General features: G+C 41.7%; 1 long non-coding RNA gene across 1 annotated transcript; it reads right to left on the bottom strand.

Moving 5' to 3' along the window:
• Nucleotides 1–245: 245 nt before the first annotated feature.
• LOC116677598 (uncharacterized) lies at nt 246–788 on the bottom strand. Its single transcript, XR_004329028.1, has 2 exons — nt 651–788; nt 246–301 (listed from the first exon to the last, which is right to left on the bottom strand). It is a non-coding gene; the product is annotated as an uncharacterized LOC116677598 (long non-coding RNA).
• Between the last annotated feature and the right edge of the window lie 5,545 nt (nt 789–6,333).

Consider the following 6,333-nt stretch of genomic DNA (forward strand, 5'->3'; position numbering starts at 1 on the left):
ACATAGGTAGAGCATGCCTTGGTGCAGAGGTCCACGGTTTGAATCCGACCTGTGACGACTTCCTGCACTTCTTCCCTTTCTCTCTCCCCTTTCTCACCTAGCTGTTCTATCGAATAAAGGCGGAAAAGCCCAAAAAGAATCTTTAAAAAAAAATAAAAAATAAAGTAGATAAAATCACTCACCTCATCCAACTTGGTCTGCTGACAGGGAAAAGAGAAGGTGAAACCCAGAGGAAGCTTTTATCCTTTATACCCAACTTCTCCAGGAAGTTAGCCAGACAATCAGCTATGTGGTCAAATAACTACAGGAGAAAGAAAATGTACGTTTTCTTATTAACCAAGAGTCTTATTACCCATATTCAGTAGTCATTCATAGATGGAGGGTTCTAGAAGTAACTAAAACATAACGTCTGATTTTACTGTCAAGAGGTTTTATAATATAACCAAAGCAATAACAGATATTGTTAGTGTTTATTGCAACAGTAATGTAACTTTTTTGCTGTGTATCTTCAAAATCTGGCTACAGAGAGAAAATTGCAATTTTATTTTAATAAGAATTTAATTTGCCCTCCGACAACAGCTGCAGCTGAGCTGTGGTGCAGTTAGGTGCACATTACATATAAACTGTGTGTAATGTGTAATGCCTCTCACCTCAGATCCGCAGCCTCTCATGAGGTGTTCAGGAATGGCATATATCTGATCTTCCATCTCCACCGCTTGCTTGCCATCAGCCATAACTTTGACCAGGAGCACTCGGAAGTTGGTTCCGCCCAGATCGAGTGCCAGGAATCACCTTGTTCTTTGTACAAAAAAATAAAAAGTAAAATATACATACAAATCACATACTAATCACATACATATCACACACACACACGCATACACACTAAAGGAGCAAGTCACCTCCTTTAGTTTATGGTCGGCTCGACCAGATGCTCTCTACATTGCAACATTACGTTAATACGCTTAAGCGTATCTACGGTGTAGACTCAACGGAGTACTATAAATCAAGCTTAGGAGCTGGCACATCCTCTTCACCAATCCTGAGGCAGGTTGGGGGCCAATGGGGGGAGGGGTGATGTCTGAGTCGGAGCAGGTGAGTGGTGTGGATGTTGGCTTATCAACCAACCTACGGTAAAACACATTCACTTTGTCAGCCAGTTCTGTTTCCTGGAGCTGATGATGTCCTCTAGGCCTCTCCACACTGACTCAGGTATGTAGAAGGAAACCTGTTTTACCTGTTTTTCAGCTTTTCTGAGTAGCTTATCACTGCTACTGTTGGAATGGTTGACTTTGCACACACATCCTCCCAAAGCGGATGTAACCTTTGGTTATACACGCGTGAGCCTCCGTAGATGGGTGCAAGCTACGACGAGGTTTGTGAGGAGTGAATGTTTTCCTTGAGACTGACATCTGCATCACGCCCAAGATCGACCCTTTATTCACTTTATTTGGCTGATAATATAATGTTGTAGTTTTGCAGTGGTGAGTTTGAACTACCGGAGAAGGAATGTGGGCTGACCATGTGTTCAGTGGACCCCCTTTAAATATGCATTTCCTATATGAAAGGGGGTGTTACCTGTTCCGTCAGGAGTCGAGCGCACAAATGTGGGCAACATCTTGACAGCAGCTGTGGGGTTGGTGTCTCTACACAGGCCTTTGTCCATCTCTCGTCGAAATCTTATTGACAAATCCATCAAAGTCTTATCTGACAGCTGAAAATGGTGCAGGTATTTGTCCACCTAAGCCATTGTAGAGAGGAGAAACCGTTAAATAATGCAAGCTAAGAAGTCATGTATAGCATTACAACAGTGAGTAAATAAAATAATATAATGGTTGTATTGTCATTAAATAAACTACCGTAGAATTAAACAGCTCTGCATTGACCACACTTTTAATAATGTTAAAGTCTTATCTCCAAACCACTTAAAAGTAGTTACAAAAGGTGCTTTACAAAATGGTGTACTTAGAAGATATGGACATTTACAGAAATTCAGGATTTTTTAAATGAATACATTTTGTGTGCCAAAGAATGGATTTAAAACAAGATATATAATTTTTAAAATGTCTCCGTTTTCACCCATGTCACCTTGGCCCTGTGTTTGGACCATGTGTCTAGGCAAAACATTACACAAATGTCTTGTAGACTAAAGAACAGAAGGCTCTGGCTCACAGGCACAAACTGTCCGTACTATACTACATCTGAAACTAGAGATAGTGGGGGTAGCACATTTTGACAAAATGAGGTGTGAAGGCTTTTCTGGATGAGACCATGGAAGCCAGATGTTCCCATCTGATGTTAAGACATTCAAAAAAAAAAAGATATGTTTGGTCTGAAACAGCAAGTAAGCATGGGCCAAGGAGTGAGAGGAAAGAAAACTAAGGTTTGGCCTGGCATTAACCAAAGAAACAGGAAGAAATGCTATGTTTTCTGTCATGTGACACACTACCTGTTATTATTCAAAACTGAATCAGTAACTGTACTATGTTAAAATGCTATCATTTCAATCACTGATTGCACGAGAAGATACTGTACTGAATAAGAAACCAAACAATACATAATTTAATGAAAATAATAATAAGCTATATAAAGTGTACTGGCAGGAGTTAAGCTGTTTGCAAAGGTCTTTTTAACAGTAGAATTTGTCATAAAACAAAGGAGAGGCACTGGTGTTAACATAAAAATGGTTTCATTGATTAAAGTGTCCCAGTAGGCCGTGGCAGCGAGCCAGCATGCTCGATACCAAACATCTCATTTCAGTTCCGACATCAGTACTTTGATGATTCATGTGCTTCTCCTACTGTGAACTGTAAACATGTCTTGTGTGAAAAACAGCAGCCTAATAATAAAATTATAAATTACTTTACTAATAAGCACCTTTAAGAACATAGTTTACAAAGTACTTTGACAGACAAATCAAGGCAAAGGCAGGATACCCAGGGTCGACATCGCAACAGAGAGCTGAACAGTGGGGCCAAACAATAGAAAGTCTCCTTAGTGATAGGATGAGAAGCTCAGTCAAAAGCGAGCAACTCGGAGTAGAGCCGCTGCTCCACTGCGTCGAAAGGAACCAGCTGAGATGGTTCGGGCACCTGGTAAGGACTAGCCCCTAGACGCCTCTCTAGGGAGGTGTTTGAATCACATCCAGCCAGGAGGAGGTCTCGGCAAAGACCCAGGACTGGGGGCAGAGATTGTATCTCCACCCTGGCCTAGGAACGCCTCAGGATCCTCCAGTCAGAGCTGGCTAATGTGGCTTGGGAAAGGGAGGTTTGGGGTCCCCTGCAGGGGCTGCTGCCCCCGCAACCTAACCTGGATGAGCAGAGGAAGATAGATGGATGGATGGATGGATGGATGGATGGGTGGGGGGGGCCCTTAGAGTTAAGAAGGTCCCTACGTGAGGATCTAACGCGGCAAACTGGCTCAAATGTGGTCGACATCTCCACTACATACGCCTGACGCCTGACAATCTTTAAAAGTGACCAGTTAAATCAATAGTAAATGGAAGCCATGGAGAGAAGCCAGGATTGGGCTTCTTAATGCAAACCATTAGGAACCCTAGCTGCTGCTTTCTGAGCTAGCTGGAGGCGACAGTGACTTGTGGTGGATGACAGAAATGAGGGAGTTACAGGGAGTCAGCAACGTCACAGTTCTGTATATGTACAGTACATATTGGGTCAGTTCACAGAGCTCCCAGCTGATGTTAATGGTAATGTTTACGTTTATGATAATGTTAATGTTAATGTGGGTATTTAGGCGGAGCCAGCAGGAAATCCAACTGCGTTGATAGGGTTCCATGCTAGGAGCCGGGCTACCAGCTGGACCCGTGCTACCTTCGTACAGTAGGGAAGCCGTTCTAACGCCCCGTCCTGATAGACCTAAACGGCCCCGAAACCAAGCCGGCCGCGGGGTTTCCACCGGTGTACTCACGTTCTGCGCGTGGTCCTCATGGTGCTCGGTACAGTAGTTAGCCAGCAGATTGGAGGCTGACATCTTTAGATAGTGATGTGTGGCGACTTTTATTTCCTGCTCGTCCTTCAGCTTTACACTTGCACACAGTTGCTCTACAAAGACAGCTTTTTAAAATAATAAACAAAAAAGAAAAAGTATTTTCACCCGCCGCTCGGTTTCTTGTCGCGAAAACACGGGAATTTAAAGTGTAACGCTGGTTAAAAGCGCAGTGGTAACGTTAATAAGAAACTTCCAGCTTCCTGAAGTTTGTAGTAGTTCCTCGACGTCATTCCGAGTCGACGGCGCTGATTGGCTGCGAGAAGGCGCGGCAAGCGCTTCCTACCAAATCAGGATGTGTTTTAAGACAGTAATAACCGGAGACAGTTAGGGTAATAACGGACGGACAGGCTGCAGGCTGCTGCAGGACAGGAAGGGTTACCTTGAAATAAGAGCTTTGCAAAGCCCGAGTGTTAAGTGGGGGTTGCTAATTTGTCATTTCAATGTTGCTTTAACTTATATTATATCTACAGTCAGCTGCAGCTTTGAGTTACTTTTCTGATTATGACTTTTCTATAAATATTGTATTTAAGGATTGTATCTATACTATTAAAAGTGTGTACTTTTGTATTTCCTTTTTTTTTAAATGCAGGACTTGTAGCTGTGATATAGTATTGTATAATGTCCTAGTTTTACTCTTAAAATATTTGAATACTGCCTTGCAACATTCTATTTTGTGTGTTTCTATTAAGTATTTCACTCATTGATACTATATGTTTTAATAACTTGGTGCTACCTGACGCTAGAGAATGAGACGTGACAGGATGAAGGGATGATCCACAGCTACTACACATTAAAGCCTGAGCTAGAGGACATGTCTCAGGAGCTAAAGACCTGTGTGTTCAGTCTTCTTTTTACATTGCTTGTAATGCGTTTGAGATTAGTGTAATTAGAATTATTATACAGACCGGACAGCACTTCCAAAACTAAACCACTGATAGTAAATAGATATTGGCTATACTACACATCCAAATGTATCTGCATGTGTATTTGTTTTTGCAGAATACTTTATGCCAGTGTTTGTGCCTTACAGGCCTCACATGAGACTTGATATATGAGATATATTTTCACAAACTGGGGGGAGCTTGCTACCAAGCTTCGCAGCGAAAGGTCAAGCATTGCTTTATAATTCTGTGTGATCTTTGTTGTGCATCTTTTTTCCTCACTATTTGTTCGCATAAGCTGTCCTTGGGTATAAAGGAGCCCATAACTAAAATGTATTATTATTATTATTAAGCAGCATGACATACCTATAGTTCTGGTAGATCAGAAAGCTCCCAGTAGTCATGTATAGGTGTGCACAGACCAACCACCGTTTATTAATATGAGGACTTGAGTACAGTAGCAGGGTGGCTTTTGTTTAGTCTGACACATTTTTTACGTTCACATTGAACTGGTGAGTAACATTTTCACTACATACAACTGAATCAAATGTCATTTTTATTACATTTTATTTAATTTTGTATTATTAACTATTATTCAGACTGCCAGCCCATAACTTTTGTTTTGGTATATCGAGATTGAGTTTAGAAAGTCTGGTAAGCAAAACAACACATTAAATATGATTTTGCAAAGGAGGTGGTTGTGTCTCTGACCGCCCACAGCGGATTAGAAAGTCACACTTTTTCGTCACCTGCAACCAGTGTTGGGCAAGTTACTTTAAAAAAGTAATTAGTTACAGTTACTACTTTCAAAAAGTAACTAAATTATTTACTCAGTTACAAATTATGAAAGTAACTAGTAACTTCAGAAAGTAATTAATGCGTTACTTTCAAGTACATTTTTAGATGCTCAAATGTGACCCCCCCCCCCTCTTTAACGGAACTAACTAAGAACGGAATACATGATCAATTATTGCTGATAAATCTGATTATAATAAAATGGACACTCAATACATTATTAAGAGAAACAATGTATCTAAACCATTGTGATGTTGCTGTGGGACAAAGTGAGGCTAGCCTCCAATCAGATGCCATGTATGTAGATTTAATGTCTAGTGTATTGATACACATAACACAATAGATGTTTTGGAACTTTTGATATTTATTGCTGGGGCCAGTCTGCAGCAGAACAACACGAGAGAGGTGTGGACAGGGATGGAGGATGGATGTGGGGGTAAGAAGACAAACACCAGGCAGCCTGGACAGAGCAAACAAGCTCAACTGTTACTTTAACAGGTTTAGCTGACAGCCCCCCTCTGCCTCCTCTACCACTCCACCAACCCCTACACCCCCTCACTGCCTCCTCCCCCCCTCTTTTGGTCCCACACCTCCCCCTCACTCCTCTGTAGTCTGCTCACTTCCCCCACCACTACCACACATTTCATCTCCC

Source organism: Etheostoma spectabile, unplaced genomic scaffold, assembly GCF_008692095.1.
Source record: "Etheostoma spectabile isolate EspeVRDwgs_2016 unplaced genomic scaffold, UIUC_Espe_1.0 scaffold00005345, whole genome shotgun sequence".
In the NCBI taxonomy this organism is placed as follows: domain Eukaryota; kingdom Metazoa; phylum Chordata; class Actinopteri; order Perciformes; family Percidae; genus Etheostoma; species Etheostoma spectabile.